Source organism: Sebastes umbrosus, chromosome 22 (assembly GCF_015220745.1).
Source record: "Sebastes umbrosus isolate fSebUmb1 chromosome 22, fSebUmb1.pri, whole genome shotgun sequence".
Classification (NCBI taxonomy): domain Eukaryota; kingdom Metazoa; phylum Chordata; class Actinopteri; order Perciformes; family Sebastidae; genus Sebastes; species Sebastes umbrosus.
In genome coordinates, this window is record NC_051290.1 from 10,806,265 (window position 1) to 10,824,451 (window position 18,187).

At 41.3% G+C, this 18,187-nt stretch overlaps 1 protein-coding gene across 1 annotated transcript in view; it reads right to left on the minus strand.

Annotated features, from left to right (window-relative positions):
* The window catches only part of LOC119481386 (RNA-binding protein 25-like), a gene marked incomplete at its 5' end in the record, with an annotated part of 21,194 nt that continues 3,007 nt past the window's right edge, over nt 1–18,187 (minus strand). Inside the window, one exon of the mRNA XM_037758253.1 lies at nt 1–55. The remainder of the gene's footprint in view (nt 56–18,187) is intronic.

Consider the following 18,187-nt stretch of genomic DNA (forward strand, 5'->3'; position numbering starts at 1 on the left):
CTTTGTTGTCAGCTGCAGTCGTCTGGCTGCATTTAGCAGAGTTAGTGGATGCCAGCTGTAAGAGAAGGAAGAACAACACTTTGAGCAACGCATACTGTAACCGTATACATCATACTGTCACATTACTGCGTCGACTTCTGTTCCACACACTTCGGGAGTCACAGGCAACACATACAAAAAGCATGTTGTGTGATACAACATATGCATATCTATTGCACAATAAAGCCAATTCCTGATTGCCAAATTAACATTTTCAGTTATAACTGAATGGTCCATGATTGTATTAATAAACATTGCACACATCCCACACACACACACACACACACACACACACACACACTGTGGATAAATCTGTACTCCGTTCTGTTGCTGCCAAACAGTACAGCCCGAAATAGACTATTTTTTTTTGCTCAGAAATTCTTCCTGGCAGACTGCAGATGAGAAGCAGAAGACTGTATGGTGTCTTCTTGGAACCGTTCGAATGACTGTGATGGACTGAAAATGACACATTCAGTGTGCAGAGAGAGAGCTGAATGAGCGGTAGCTGAATGAGTGTGAGCGTACGCCAGGTTCTCCTACATCTTTGCCGTGTGCCAAATTTGCCACGAGCTTACAGTCGGAGGAAAAACAGAACAAGGCAGCGGAGAGCTGTGGCTAACGGCTCTGTGATCTTTCATCTCTGTATCTCTTTTTTTTGTTTTTCTGTCTCGATAAAATCCTACTGTTTTCGGTTCAGTCTCATCAACCTTGTTCATAGAAGCTATAATTTCAGAGAAAAAGCTTTGATAAACCCCACTGTACACTGTAAACAATTGCTGTTAATTTACAGCAGGATTTCATTAGTATTAACCTGTTATTGCTAAAAACAGTGCTTTACTGTTAATACAAAATAAACCCTGTTAAATTAAAGGAGCTCATAGGCCGTTTTTTAACTGAACTATAATGCATTCTTAAAAAACAGCCCTTTACTGCTGATCAACTGTCTGAAGCATCATCAGTAACAGTTTCATGCAGTACTTTTTTTAATTCTGGGACCTGATCTGCTCATGTGAGGCTTGTACATTGTATATGATTGTAAAATCAGTGAATTAGCTTTATTGGTCTTCACTCACATGTTGTTATGGTTTGCATTCTGTGCTTGTAGCCAGCTATAGACAGACATTTTGGGAAAAGTGGCAACATAGCCTTATTCCTAACAAGTGCCTTTAATTGTATTTAGTGTGACTATTCCTATGTCTGTAACCTGCTAAGTCTATTCATCTAGGCAAAAAATAATGTTTATTAAAATGTATGTAAAAAATAAATAGTGCATTAAAACAAATCAGTAAGATAATGTAAAAGAAAGGTGGAAAAACAGCTACATAATGTATCTTTAAACAGTAAAATACTGTGAAATTAATAAAAAAAAACAGTTCAAACTGTATTTTTCATTAACAGTACAAAGCTGTACATTTCAGCGACAGTATAATAATGTTAATTTTACAGTAACATAAAGGCAAACCCTGCTGCCAGTTCTTTACTGTTATTTTACTGGGAAATTCGTAACAGGGTATGTATTGTAACACTCCTACTAAAAATTGTAATCCTACTGTCAAGCATCCTTGACTTTGAGAAACACCGATTGTCACCTCACTATATGTGTTGCTTTTACATCACGAGGTGCAACAAGGAATAACTTCCCATTGCTTATGAATTTTTTTTTCGAGTAGAAAATGATAACTCTCCTCTAAGCTGTCCTTTTTTTTTTTTTTTTTACTTGAAAACTTTGTCTCCTACACTTCACTCGTTCGCCTTGTTAAAAATGTTATTTTTTCCTCAGACATCCATTAGCTGTCACACTTCTAACGGCTCCCCGTTCCTCTTGCTTCTCTTTGCATTTTAACTTTCTCCCTCTGTCCTTTAAGCTCTACTTGCCTTTCTGCCACCATACTATTAGTGTTACTCTGGCGGACATGTGAGTCAGTGATACAGGAGAGAGAGAGAGAGAGGAATCTGACAGATAGCGACTGAGAGGAGGGGAGAGATTTAGACAGATTCTGTGATTACGCAATATCGTGTCAGACGGAGAGAATAAATGTGTCTGCATGCATATCTATGCGTGTGTGTGAGTTTAAGGGTGTGTATGTGTGTCCCCCCCTGCTTAACTCTGTCCTTATTGCACTTTATGATCCACGTAGCAAATGGCCCATGCATAACATAATCTCCAACGGAGCGTGAATGAGTTGGCGAAGAGAGGCCTGTCATTCCAGCCCTGCCAATAACTCAGCAAGAGTCTATGTAAGTGTGTGTGTGATGTCGCCAAGCATGCATGAGCGCATCATGCGTGTACTGATTTTGCGTGGGAGTTTTCTCTGCGCTCATACAGTGTGTGAGCATGATGTGTGTGATTTATGTGTGTGTGTGTGTGTGTGTGTGTGTGCACACGTGCAAAAGAAACCCGTCGGGTCAACAGCCAATCCGGGGGGCCCACGTTCAAAGCCAGACATGGCAAGAAAACTAATGTTCAGTGACTGCGAGTGTATACAGTATGTGTCTGGTAGGAGAAAGAGAGAGCGAGGGCGAGGCAAAGGACAGAGAGACGAAATTCAAATGACAGCCAAGGAGGAAGAGGTAGAGACAGGGTGTTACGTTGGAAAGAAAACAATGTCTGAACAACTTTCCGTATCCAAACTACAATTTCAAAGAGCGAGTGCCCGTTCCGTAACAGACCGATTGCTTGGCCCCTAGAAGTGCTGCTTGCAGCGTTGTTGAGGACCGCGGTCAAAGAACGTACATTGCTAAGAAGTGAAAGTCAATTATATGTTCCATTACAATGCCAGCACCCAGCAGCAAACCTACGCCTCTGCCATTTTGGACTGTAATCGAGTGGACTACCATAATGATGCCAGTTAAACGTCCACCTACAAAAGTGCCATACAAAAGTAAAACAAAATTATGTATATTATATTGTCATAATTTTAATGTCCCTACCAAAATGGCCTGTGTTGAAAAATAAAAAAATATTATAAATATGCATAGTATTTACTTACTTACTTATTTATTTATTTCACTTTTTTGCCCAGCCGCTTCCCAGAGGAGCATAAAGTGAGCGGTGGACATAAATGGAAGTTAGAAAAATCCAGCACACAGATTTTTAGTAAATACCATACAACTCCATTAAATTCTGTTTATGTCATGCAACTAGCACTACTAGCTACTGGCCGATAGCCGGTTGTTTGGGAACAGAGACGTTAATGCATCCACCACGGTACAGGCTTACATTATACAGCCCATGGGTGTATTATAAGATAATACAAGTGATGAATAACTATAGCAAAACATGTATGGAACATCAAAAATCCCAAAAAATAACTTTTTTTCCGGCTTGGTCCGGACATGTTCTCAACCAAATTTGTTGCCGATTGCTCAAAATTGTAGGAGAAGCAGCGAAAAAACTGATTTGGACACAATTCAAAACGTCAGAAAATGAATGTAGACGCAAATGGGCGAGGCTTATATATGTGTTTATTATCTACGCCGACCATCTATATAAGTTACACCAAGCACACAGATGCATATGGTTGAAAGGCACCAGATAACACGGTCACTTGTTAAACCGAAACTCCGGCGCATTGCACAGAGGAACAGAAGCCTGCTTTTAATGTAGGTTAAGATCACGTAGGCCTTCTGTTGTAAGACTATTATCACTGTCAGCTGTCGGATAGAAACCTGGCATCAGGTCATCATACAGACTGAACTCTTTGTCTCTGCTCTCCATTTCAGTGTTCGACACCAAGCCCCGTCGTCTGCTGCTGTGATCATCAAAAGTAAGCTAATTTACTATTTTTAAATCATTGTTTATTGGGTATAGTTTTTGTTGGGTGTACAACTGAATTTAATGCTGATGCTGCTGTGTCTGTCAGCTGTGTGTGCGTGCATGTGGTTTATGTGGCCGCCGTGCCAGGCTATGTTAAAGTGTCATTTCTTTTAACGTTACTCGGCATGTTGATTGACGCCTGATGCTGCTGCGTCTGTCAGCTGTGTGAATATGTGACCGCCGCACCAGACTATGAGATGCTGTTAATGTTCGCCTCGGTTCAGTCAAGGATTGTATGATTGTGTGCATTCAGGCAGGTTGGTGCTGTGTATTCGCAATAATCTGGTGATACGATACTTATCATGATACAGGGTTTACGATTCAATATGTCGCGATATATTGCGATTTCAATTAGAACAGTGGGATCAGCATTTAGCATTTATAGCAGATCATTTCTTGTAAATATTGCATCAGAGATGAGTTTACCTGTTATTTTAGGAACTTTTGATACAATTCTCTATCAATCATACATACTTAAGGGACCGGTTTTTAACAATTAGGGATATTAGGAATATAAAGTATGTTTTCATTGGTGTATAATCACCCGATAATAAGAATTGTTGTGTTTTCGTTAGCTTAGAATGAGCTGTTTATATCTACATAGGGAGCGGGTCCTCTTCATTGAGTCCGCCATGTTGCACCACCGTGTTTCTACAGTAGCCCAGAACGAACAAACCAAACACTGTTATCTTTTCCTGCTTGGCCAGGAGTCTGCAGCGTTACTCGCTGCCGTCGCCGCCACTCTCTCTCTCTCTCTCTCTTGCTTCACCACTCACTTCCCAGGAACACACACACTCTACTCTTACAACAACTGGCTCTAGACAGAGTTATTCACATTTTTGCGTCGGCCACCGTAGTTACACGCTTGGCACATGGGAGAAGTTGTAATCTGCAACCTCTTCCACTAGATACCACCAGATCCTACGCACTGTTCCTTTAATAGGCTCCTTTTTTTTCGTTTTCTTCTCGCTGATGCTTGGCCATTATTCTATTAGCTCTTTGGTTGGTTGCATACGTTATAATTTTTAAGTTTATAATTTAAATAGGGATGTCAATTGATTAAAATATTTAATCACTATTAATCGCACGATTTTCCATAGTAATCGTGAGTAATCACAAATTAATCAGACATTTTTTATCTGTTGAAAATGTACCTAAAAGGGAGATCTGTCAAGTATTTAAAACTCCTATCAACATGTGAGTGGGCAAATATGCTTTATGTAAATGTTTGTGTATATTTATTATTGGAAATCCATTAACAACACAAAATAATGTCAAATATTGTCCAGAAACCCTCACAGGTACTGCATTTAGCATAAAAAATATGCTCAAATCATAACATGGCAAACTCAAGCCCAACAGGCAACAACAGCTGTCAGTGTGTCAGTGTGCTGACTTGACTATGACTTGCCCCAAACTGCATGTGATTATCATAAAGTGGGCATGTCTGTATAGGAGAGACTCGTGGGTACCCATAGAACCCATTTTCATTCACATATCTTGAGGTCAGAGGTCAAGGGACCCCTTTGTAAATGACCATGACAGTTTTTCCTCGCCAAAATGTATTGTAAGTTTGGAGCATTATTTTAGTCTCTTTCTCGACAAGCTAACATAACATGATTGGTACCAATAGATTCCTTAGGTTTTATAGTTTCATATGATGCTAGTATCTTCAAGCTGGCTTAAAAAATGAGTAAAGTTGCATTAATGCGTTAAAGAAATTAGTGGCGTCAAAACGAATTTGCGTTATCGCGTTAACTGCGACAGCCCTAATTTAAAATAATAATCCAAACTGAAATTAATGAAATGCTGAAATATAGGCCAACTGTATGTATATTTTTAAAATTGGCGGCCCCTAGTGGGGGTCAGGACCACCAGGCTGGGAAGCAGTGGCCTAGCGAATTTGTTATGGGAGTGAGCCTCCCCCAGTGTGTGTGATGAGAGCCAACACTGCAGCCACAGTTAAAGTCCATGCTGTTTATTGCGGTTAAGTGACTGCAGTCAGTCATAAAGTGTCTAGATAAACTCCGGGTGCAGTGTTCGCTGCCACTGAGGAGAAATAGTATTCACACAACGCCATTTCACTGCAGAGTCAGCCCAGACTGTCGAAAAGCTTGTCAGCTACGAGACAGCTAGAACTAAAGGAAAGTAAATTAGCCTAAAAACCAAAGCTGCTGATATGCCCAAGGAAACATTTTATAGAAGAAATTGCAGTTTGACCTCTTTCCTCAAATGATTCGGCCCTGTTCGAGGGAGAGCATCTTACTGCAGCACTGCAGTCATACTGAGACATCAAGGCACCAGACTACAAACAAGAAAATGAGCAGCAAAGGTGCAACAGAAAGAGAGGCGGCGAGAACAAGGGGATAAAACAAAAAAAAGCCGGTGAGACACGGTGAGGTAGAAAGAGACTGCAGAGATATGAGTGAGTGTGTCTGCAGCACTGCAGAGAGAAAGAGGGAGGCTTTACGTTCAGCATTAGCACACATCACACGGACAGGGAGGCATTAAAACAGGCTTTTTACTCCGAAAGGATCCTCTCTCAACAGTGAAGCTGATAAACAGAGAGAGAGAGAGAGTTTGGCCTTGACAAACATGAGGAGGAATCATAGGTGAAGGTGTTGGAGTAAAAAAGACGTACACAAAAACAGACGGATGACAATTTGTTCACATTCAGAGTACAAAGACTCCCTGAATTGTTTGACAATGAACCTTTTTTAAATTAATTTAAGCCAGTTCTTTTGTGCCTTTTTTCCTTTCTGTGTCTAGTTTTTGGCAGCAGCTGACAAACGGTGTCAATAAAGCTCTTTTGAAGAGAAACTGGGACTTCAAATTGTTAAAACCATGATTTTTGTGGCTCAGAATGAAAGCTTAAACCTCGGGACTGTCAGAATCAAATTTTATCATCGTCACCTTTTCCTCCCCTCTAATTCCCTCCCGGAGTCTTTTTTCTTTTAGTGTGAGGAGCTTAATTTTCATGCAGTATACTGGATATATCTGCATGTGTGCAGTTGGTGGCTGGCAAACACCATTACGTGTTAATGACTGGCGAATAAACGGGTATGCAGGCATGCAGCTGCAGTGGGATGGGATTGGATGAGCGAAAAGAGAGACCAGGAAGAGACAGCGAGATGGTAATTTAGAAACACTTCAACTAAGAAAGTGAAAGGTGATAACAAGACGAAAGAAATAGTAAGAGACATTGAAAGTGTAGAGGAAAACACACAAATTGAGACTGACCTTGACTTAATCTGAACTCTTTTGTTACTTTTGCACTCAGATATTATACTAAAATAGTGTTTCAATTCAGCAGTAATGCATCCCTCCCTACTCTTTTTGGTGCAGTTTGTATTTACTTTTATTGTACTTTGTATTGCAGGTACTGCACCAGCACTTTTAATACCTGCAATATATTGTGTTTTACTTTTTTATGTTTTATCCTCTCCTTGCTGCAAAAAGAATTTCCTCTTTGGGACACTAAATATCTGGACTGAACCGTTTGAGTCATTGTCTTCTTAGTTGACGCAGACGAGAAGTTACCATATTCACTGACTTTTAAACATGTAGATGAATTGACCTTTAGTGACCTTTTAAGTGTAGCCTTAACCATGAATCAGAAATCGTTTATTGATCCCCGGGGGGCAATTGGGGATTGGGGATGGTGCTAGTGAGAGAGAGAGAGTACATGGTGTACAATGGTCAAACTGTGTCAGTTGGACCTAAAATAATCTCTTTAAACAGATATCTGCATATGAATGTAGAATCTGTATTACCTTGCATGGCAGCTGGATTCTCGCGATGTCTCGAGATCACGCGAGAATTGTAGGCTCACATGGTAAATGGACTTGCATTTATATAACGCTTTTCTAGTCTTCCGACCACTCAAAGCGCTTTATATTACATGTCAGCATTCACCCATTCAAATGGCATGCAAGGTGCCAACTTTGCCCATCAGGACCTAATCTAAACACTCATTCACACACCGATGGCTATGCCTATGCCGGGAGCAATTTGGGGTTAAGTGTCTTGCTCAAGGACACGTCGACATGTGATCGGAGCAGAGATTCAATATTCAGCTTTTGTTAACTGTTGATCTCAAAATGACATTGATCTGTCTGCTTCCATTATCACCTCCCTCACTGTCCTTCCCATCCTTCATGTCTTCACACCTACTCTTAGGGGTCAACTCAGGGTGCCAGTCGCTTCACTTCCCTTTTTAAAACCCAAACACAACCCCTGTGGGTTTAAAGAAACCCGCAATGTGACTGCAGGGAAGGTAGTCAGTCTGTGACTGCTTACTACTGACGAATGCAGTATGCAGTATACAGTATACAGTACATATTACATACTGCGTTCCTGAGTTGTATGCAGTATGAAGCAGTAAAAAGCTATGTATTTTGCAGTATGCTAGACAAGGCTTTAGCCTTTAAACAAGCTCTTAAAGCACTGGACAAAAAAGCGAACTCGTACCACTATTGCAATATTATTGAAAAATACAACTTTTTTTTATTTATGACCAATGTTTGTACTCTTTATAAGATACTGACTGGTTTAGGTCCACCACGTCTTAAAAAATGTATCACGGTGAAGACAAACTGGATCATCAACGAGGGGAGACGGGAAATATAAAAATTAAACTTACTATGCTTTTTCAGTTACAGCAACAAAACAGTGGACTGATAACCTTACAGATATTAGACTAATGTTAAAAAGTGTCACGTGGTCTCAGCAGGTATCTCTCTGCCCCGTCAGAGGCAGTTCTTCCCTCACCACTTTGCTGCTCTGTGAGCGTCACTGGTCGGCTGGCGAGCGAGCTTCTCAACTCCAAAATTGCAGATAAACACAGATTCCCGTTAATTTATAATGGACATTTGTGTTGTGATATTTAAACAAACTATCCGTCAACAAGGCAAAAGTGAGCATGGCTCACATGCCACCGCTCACTGCTTGACCCCCTACTAAAGTAGGGCCAAAGGTTTTGCCCTTTTGGAACTAATGGCATTAATCTATTGAGCACAATCTAGCTTGTTATTATCAAAAATGGTGGGCACCCTGGACTTCTAACCCCCTAAAGGCACAACTAGACCACACTGTCAACCATCATACCAAATTTGAAGTTCCTAAGTGAAATACTTTGTGAGTTCTACTCCGGAAACGAAATTGAAGTCGAAAAAATTATTTGTTTTGGCCAGAATTTAAAAAATGTTGGGCATACTGGACTTCCAACCATGAAAAGGCACAACTACAACATACTGTTAACCATCATACCAAATTTGAAGTTCCTGAGTTAAATAGTTTCTGAGTTCTACTCTGGAAATGAAATTGTAGTAGAAAAAATCACAGATTTGGCCAAAATTTCAAAAACTTTGGGCACCCTGGACTTCTAACCCCCAAAAGGCACAACAAGACCACACTGTAAACCATCACACCAAATTTGAAGTTCCTAAGTTAAATAGTTTCCAAGTTCTGCTACGGAAACGAGGACGGACACGTGGAGCACTATATACCCCCGACTACGTTGTCGCGAGAGTATAACAAGGAAATAAAAGCCCCTTGTCTACAAGACAGGGGCTAAACTCCTAAAACATTGGAGCAAATGTTCAATTTGCTATCTAAGATCATCAAACTGGCAATATTCAAACTCTACTGAGTTGATTTCTCGCCTCAAAATGTTTTGAATTTAGTGATGAAATAGCTACAAAAAAAATAAAAAACGAGCCGTTTTTGGCTGCTGTTGTTGGGACCGTAGCCTGTACCATTCCAGTGCTTTGCATTGTGGGACACAGTAGGCGACGTAGACTGGTCTGATGCATACTGGAGATTTTTTCCAAATCAGTACGACATCCGGGTATTACTGCATACTAAATGCTACATTTTGGCCAAATCAGTACGTACTACTAGTATAGTATGCAGTTTGGAATACAGCCTGGGACTATACCCTCCCTGCAGTCACAGGGAAGGTATAGCCAGTCTGTGACTTGGACCTGCTGGGAAATCCTACTTGAAAATAGCGTTGTCAGAAACGCTTCCCCCCCTCCCACCACCATTAGTTTTGAAGGGCACTTAACCCCCTTTTGCTCCAGCGAAGCCGCTCCGTGATCGACAGAAGATTAATGTTACTGTGCGGCGGCGCTTCCCGTAAGAAAGTAACTGTATTAATGTGCAACCTTATTTGCTCCTAATTCAGCACTTTTCTCCGCGCGAAGACGTTTTCTGCTGCTAATGGTGTCAGAAAATGGCTTTCTGAAGTGGCTGAAACGGAGTTAAAAACTGACCCGCGACCCCAATATCCTCATATAATAATCCCCCCTATCATCCATCCATCCTTTGTCCCATCCTTTCTTCTTCTTTCCCTCTTAATCGCAAATGACGAGCTTTAACCCCCCCTTGAGATATGTCCTTATCACCCCCCACCCCCTCCACCCTCTGCTTTTAGTCAGGGATTTCCCTCTTTTACATGTAGTAGTTAGCGCCGTGATTCATGAGCGGCGAGCCTCGGAGAAAGGCTGAGAGGAAGAGAAAGGGAGGAAGGGGAGGGAGGGAGGGTGAGGACGGGAGACAGAGACAGATTGCAGCATTTAACAGCCTGCCCTGGGGAGCTGCTGAAGGTGATAGAGAGAGAGAAAGACACATATGGAGGAAGAGGGAGGCAAGATAGAGAGAAAGAGACATGCATTGTAGCAAGAAAAAAAAAAACTGGCTCAGTGAGGAAGATTGGAACATACACGGTCTATTCAGAAAAGACTCGGCTGGCATAAATGGAGTCCAGATGGAGGCGCGCGCACGTACTGTACACACATATACAGAGGCAAGAAACACATGCACCCCCCCCCCTCTCTCTTTCCTCTTCTCACACAATGCGATGCACTTCATTTACAGCGTGGTTTTCCTTCGGGGAATACACCTCTCCGAGCCGCTTTCCTCACACTTCTGTCACATTTCTTTATCAGTTCCTATAGCTGGAACCTCTCCCAGCCCTCCCCCCTCTCTGATCTCAAAGCCAAGTCTTCATGGAATAAACCTAATAAATATTAAATGAGTTATATAAGGTCCTAGAGAGATGCTCGCAATTGTCAGGGATGGTTAAAATCACAACAACGATTTTTTTTTAAAGCCTGAAAACAGAGCCATGAGGAGGTGCAGAAGTCTAGTTTTCTCTCTCAGGAGACTTGAATTACAATATGCTGAAAGGTTATTAAGGGATTTTTGCCCAATGATGTCAAAAACATTCCGCCTACTGCAGGTTTAAGTCATGATATGATCTTATTGCGATTTTAGACATTTTTGCAATATGTTGAGTATTATAATAAGATGTATTCCAATTTATTACCTATTTTCAACTGCAAATGATGCAGTTTGATATCTGTTATATCTAATGAGATAAAGTTTTCACGCTGTTCATCTCAGAGTTTTCATTCACATATCTTGAGGTCAGAGGTTTATTGTAAATTTGGAGCGTTCTTGAGTTTTCTAGTTTCAAATGGTACCAGTATCTTAACTCAAGTTTAAAGACTGAGCCCGCTACAACCTCTGAAAGACAGAATAGCGGCCGTCGGATTGTTAAGCCGTTAATAGTTTATATAATAAATAATTGATACTTGATATCCGTGTATCAATTCTATATTGCCACGCAAAATATCACGATACTGTGTTGTATCATTTTTTTCCTACACCCCTACAAAATAGTGTTCTCTTAAAATATCTCTGTTTTGTCGTGACTATATCTTTAAACTATACAGTACATAACAAAGTCACGGTATTGTCGAGATACAATACTGCCCCACTGAAGTTTTTGCGGTATACGTGACCAAATTACGGAGTAACATACAAAGTGCTGAGGTCACAAATGGGGCTAGCTATACCCCCTCCTTTAACAAAAGTGAGTGTGTTGGAGCTTGACAATGGCACTTAGCCAATTTTTATAAAAAATTAACAAAAAGCGAAGACTGCCCATTGTTCCGAAAGCCCATTGTTCCGAAAATACACACTCTATATGCAACAAACAGAAGCCCATGGCAAATTATTGTGCAGAAGGACATCATCGGACCTTCCTGTCTCCTCCATGTCTTTGCCTCGAATGCCATCGTTGGATGGGTTGGTTGGTTGGTTAGGTTTAGGGATGAGGAGTGAGATTCATTAGGTTGGAACTACGGCATGGCACCCAAAAAGTAATGTCAAGTCAGTACTAGCGAGCTAGGCTAACTAGCTTCCACTTAACAGTGTGATGGCTTACATGGCTAATAGGTGACTTTGTGGGCTTGTTAAAAAAGGGGAAAATGTCTTGTATCATTCACAGTCTATACAGTTATTACATGCTCCGGTCGGTAACGCACTAAGGAAGTTGACAGCGCGTCCCTGAGCAGTGTCGGCCATCAGATGTCAGCTTAGATGCTGGAAATATGGTTTTCAAGTGGAAAAATATGCAAAATAGCAACAGTATCATTATAGTTGACATTTCCTTGCACCCATAGGGAGGAGAAATCAAATTTTACTGACACTTTAAGTTTGTGAAAGCCAGCCAGTTGACTAATCGGTCCAACATTACTTTAGTCAATCATAATGAAGTTTTTAATTGCTAAGAGTAATTCCTCCGTGATGAATGTAAAACTAGACTCTTATGCAACATCAACGGGACAATAAAGAGATTATGAGATACATGAGAAAACAATATTTCAGTCTCTACATAATGATGAAATTAAAACGTTGTCTTGGGGAAACTGGCCTAAAAGATAAATGGGTACCACAAAAGTGCTAACTAGCCCAGTGGGGGACGCAATAATTACATGTCAAAATAAGGTGACGTACTGGATTCATTACTGATTGGTCCAGAGGGAGGATGCGTCATTCGTGGGAGTTTTGTTTTTTTCTTTTTCAAGAAAAAAGGGAGGTTGGGGGATTTCTTTGTCTACAACTATCCATCTCTTGTGCTTTTTTCTTCCTCTTTTCTTACATAACATATGCCACTGCAGGGGCTTTTTTTATCCACCTTACAGTTTTCCACTTTTTTAGCCTGGGCGGACTCATGCTCTTCTCTCTTTTTCATCTCCTCTTCTGTCCTCTTCTGCTCTCGACCCTTCAATTTTACACCCACCCAGTTGTTGTTTCCATCTCATCTACGCTGTCCTCCTCCTCCTCCGCCTCCTCTGAGGACACTCATGCTACCGGTCTGCGTTTGGCCCGGGTAGCCAGATGTGCGTCGGTGCTGAGTGTGTGCTACTGTACGACCTGAACATCTGCTCAGAGCTGTTCTTATTGTACAGTACATTAAGTGGACCGAGCTGTTAAGCTATAAGGGTTCTGGTCATTCAAACTGCTGCTTTACAGACTGATGGGCTGTAGGATCTAATGAACTTTAGGCTCTAATGTGATTAGAAGAAGCGCCATATAAGACCCAGTCAGAACAGAGCCATAATGATGACAAGATTATTCTTATCATGGATGTATTGTATTATTGAATGTGCTTTTGGTTCCAAAGCTTGGCGACCTCCATTTTAAGAGCTTAACCTATACTGCAGGTCCTCTTACATACAGTATGTATAATCTGTCCCTCAAAGTCAACATCATCCAAGTATAAATTGAACAACATCATGACTAATGCAAGCTTTGGTTTTTGATGCATTTAATCATCACGTTTACACATCCGTGTTAACTTTGTGACCACTATTATTTTGCCTCCATCTGGTACATTCTGCAGCTCGGCTCCCCTCAGCTTCTGCTCTCGAGCCGTAACAATCTCCTCATGCTGAAAACACACTGTACCTGCCCACTAAAAATAGCACAATGCCAGTTAATGGCTTTATATAAGTCCGTGGTTGTGGGTCTGTGTGGTGAGAGAGCGATGCAGAAGTAGCTCCGGTTCCTGGGGGGTTAATGGGGAGAATGGCTGGTGTTGTGTGTGACGGGTATAGAATAAGGAATAATTACAGAGCATCGAGAGAGTGCACCAGAATCTATAGAACCTACAGTATATAATATTACGTTTTATTTTTGATTGGATTATTACCATAGACTGTATATAAGAAGCGGACCCAGTCACCGTGACATCACCCATTGGTTTGTGGACTGCCGTTTCGAAGCCTCAAGTTCGACACTTTGGCTTTCGCCATCTTGGTTTTTGGAACCAGATATGACGCTAGAGGGTGGAGCTAAGTACAGCCGAACACTGAATAAGACATTTTTAGGCGACCAAAATGTTACAATTCACTTTCATGAACTGAAAACACTCTGTGAAAGGGTTAAAGTTTTGAGACAAAAACACGGACAACTCCCAGACCGGACAACGCCGTGGTAGCGACCTGTCAATCACAAGGTAGCCACGCCCTAAAGCATACCCTGCTTTATGGTCTATTAGTGCCTTCAAATGAAACTAGTGAGCTCGTATTTACATCATGGGAAGTTGTGAGAACACCACTGCTAAGCAAAAGGCAATTTTAACGTTATTGTCGGCATCTAGAAGCCACAGAGACTAACCATTTAGCAAGCTAGCAAGTGGGTAACATAATGGTGGACAGGCGGGTCTGTTACGCGCTTTGGCGGGATATGAAGTTGAAATAACATATCTTTTGGACCATTTGGTGAGACAGAATAAGCGATTTGAGGACATCTCTTTGGGCTTTGCGAACTTGTGACAGGCATTTTTCACAATTTTTTTTTAGACGAAACGATTAAGTGATGAATCAAAAAGGAAGTGTAGGTCCAAGATCCTACAGTTTACAGAGAATGGATGAATGTTTCTACTTATTTTCATATTTTAAAAGATGTGCTTCTCCAGAGGAGTAAGTGCAGCTGTGGTACAAGGAGAGCAAATTCACCGGTGGCTTTGACATCTTCAAAGTAATTCGCAATTGATATTCAAAGCATGCATCCCAGTCGTCAAACATTCATCTATTCACATTTCGGCGTCTGATATCGGATAAACACTCACAGCTTCACCCCACTTGGGGAAATGGAAGCAGGTGATTGGGTAGAAGACCGAAAGGAGGGGGCACGAGTGGCGATGGTGGGATGGAAAATTGGTGACTAACAACCCAGGGACTGACAGCACATATTTAGCTTTCCTTTTAATAGAAAAACACACCTCCTTTTCTCGGGTCCCTTTTTTCTCAGCTCCGCTCATCTTGAAAACACACATACAGTACATTTCTTAAGCCATACACACACAGGGCTTAGTGCTGCACTTGCTGTCAGAAGGGGGTTGGGGGGGGGAGGAGAAAGAGGCTGCAGAAAGCCTCTAAAAGCTCAGCAGAAATGTATTTATAGACAGAAATAAAAGGATTATACCTCCATGAAGGAGTAGGGGAAAGCCAGTGATTTCCAGACATGCCACATGCTGTACAATCTCAGTTGGATGGAGGCGGGGGGTGGGGGAGAAGAAGGAGGAAGATGAGGGAGAAAGTAGGGAAGAGGAGAAGGGGACTGACAGATGGAGGGAGACAGATTGACAAAGAGAAACAAGGATTGGAGCTCTCGGTTTTACTTCACTAGCTTCAGATTGGCCTCGGAGCCACATCAGACCCTGGTAATTATCCCCTGCCAGCTTGCTAGCAATAGGGTGGCTTTTTGTGAGGGGTAAGCCTGCTAAGTGATAATTACCAGCATAATGAGAAAGCTACCTTTCTCTTACTTTATGTGTGTGCGTGCTGTACATGAAGGCACCTTCTGGATTACTGGCCTTATTTTAAAAACTTCTTCTTCCTAATACCGTCCTGCTTTTGGGAGCGAGCGCGGATAAAAGGAAAATCCACCAAACAGCTGTCAAAAAGGGGAGCCAAACATGCATTACATAACAGCCCCAAACCTCATTTCATTTCATTCGTATTCCTACAAATTAAAAGTGTTTCCTTCCCCCCACCTCCCCACCCCTTTCTCTTTTTGACTTCTTCGACGCCTCACGCTGTGCAGATGTTAGCTCCCGGATGTGCGCATGCAAGTGTTAATACCCTGCATGAGTCCTCTCTCTCTCTCTCTCGCTGTTGCTAAGGAGAATACAGTCAAGGCTTTAGAGGGAGAGGGAGAAAAAAAGCAAAGAGAGGGGGGAGATGAATAGAAGCTCGTGAAAAGAAAAGAGGAGGAAATGAGGCAGTGGGTGACAAGATTTCAGCTGGAGGAGACAGTCTGTCAAAGCAGTGGGAAGGTGCAGTGTGATCGCTCATCGCCATTACTTCAATGAGACAGTGTGGAGCTTGCAGATATAGGCTGAAGTCGCTGTAGAGTTATGACACACTCATCTTCTTCTCCAAATTAAAACGGGAGGAAGTGCATATTAAGATTATCTACGGCGGGATGTTGTCATCGTCGTAATAAGTTATTAAATGTACAATGTGGACATTTTTTGTGTCTCTGTACATGTTACGTAAAATTGTACATGCACATGTTTGCATGATCCGGTGTGGGGGGCAGCGAAACTGAAATGAAAAACAAGAAAGGCTTTTTTTACACTCTACTTAGTGCCTCATTCCGTTGGGATTGTGGCATGGCTGCAGTCTAATGCACGAGGTCACTGGTTCAACTTGTATCCGTCCAAATGGCGCTGCGTTAGGAGTAGGATGGCACGGATGGCCGCCGGAGATTACAGGCTGGTGAGGGAAGATGTGCACTGTACAGTAGGTTTCCCAATTCAGCTGCTGTACAATACAGCGCTGCATTTAGATGGTATGAAAAATTCAACATTTAAAGGGCCAGTGTGTAGGATTTAGGGGGATCTATTAGCAGGAATTGAATATAATATGAATAAGTATGTTTTCTTTAGTGTATAAAAACCTAAAACTTAACCTATAAAAACTAAACCTAACAAGTCAATCTTTTTCTAAACCTAAGTAGTTTTGTTGCCTAAAACTAACAAGTCAATCGTTTCCTAAACCTAACTGAGTAGTTTTGTTGACTAAACTTAACCAAGTCAATCTTTTCCTAAACCTAACTGAGAAGTTTTGTTGCCTAAATCTAACCAAGTCAATTTTAGTTTTGTTGCCTAAAACTAACAAGACAATCTTTTCCTCAACCTAAGTAGTTGTATTGCCTCAACCTGACAAGTTGATCTTTTCCTAAACCTAACTAAGTAGTTTTGTTGCCTAAGCCTAGCCAAGTTGTTTCCTGTGAAGACGAGAGTTTATTTTGAAAAGACTGGAGCAGGAAATTGACACATGCGTCACATGTTGCTGGACAAAACGCACAAACAATTTTAAATGTCTTTTTGTAAGATATGATACGAACTGTTGTATGAGGATACCTTGAACTGATTAACATAAAACTTGATTTTGAGAGGAACCAATCCGTTGATTCGTTTCTTGATTACACCAGAGTGTTTGTTCTATAAAAAATTGTAAAAACAATGCCTGTTACAGCTTCCTAAAGCCCAAGTTGATGTCTTCAAATAACATATTTTTCTGATAGACAGCCTAACAAAAAACAAATTATTGATTTACTATCACACAAAGATAAAACAGCAAATTATCAAATGACCAAACAAAGGGTTTTTTTGCTTGGAAAATGACTAAACGATTAATTGATTATCAAAATAGACAATGGGACATCATAACTTGGAAACTAATGCAGTGAGATTTTCCAAATTGTATCAGATACTTCCATGAACAAAGGGTCTTCTGTGCAGACCAACTGAATTCAATAAGCTGCATGTCAAACCACCACGGCACACAGTGACTTCTAGTCATCGGTGAACTGCAGAAGTGACCGGCAGATGATCATTCTATCACTCTGTGTTTACATTTCAAATCTCCCATGTGGAGCAGTGGCATCATCTGCTACGTATCAAAAGCCACTGACGTTTCCCATCTGCCCCGGGGGGTGAGGAGGAGTGAATAGCGAGGACGGTAGAAATACAGCACATGCACAACTGTCCCATTGGACCAATGCTCTACTTCTGTGACAGAGGGGTTAAAATAATCACTCCACGGGGACATTATTTTTATCGACGTGGAATTGAACGATTGAAGCGGCCACTCCTGACAAAGACGCGCTACGAGTTAGCAGGTTATTTGACACATTTTTCGGTAAAGAAACACCACCTTAATACACGTCATTCCTTTCTTTTCCATCGGGAGAACTTCTTACGGGGGTCAATTTGCAGGTTAAACCCGGATTATAATCTCAGAAGTAGTAAAGCACTGAGTGGGAGCCTCAGCAGACAGCTGAACACGGGTCCTGCAAGCCAGATATGAGATGTAATTCAACACATTCTCAGTTTGGAGAACTAGCTCTGCTCAAAGTGAAGCATCTCAGTACAGGTATATAAACTGAAGAAGAAAAACTAAAGACTAAAAAAAAACATATTTTTTTCTTTTCTGCAACCACAACATTTGTAAATGCTGCAATAGC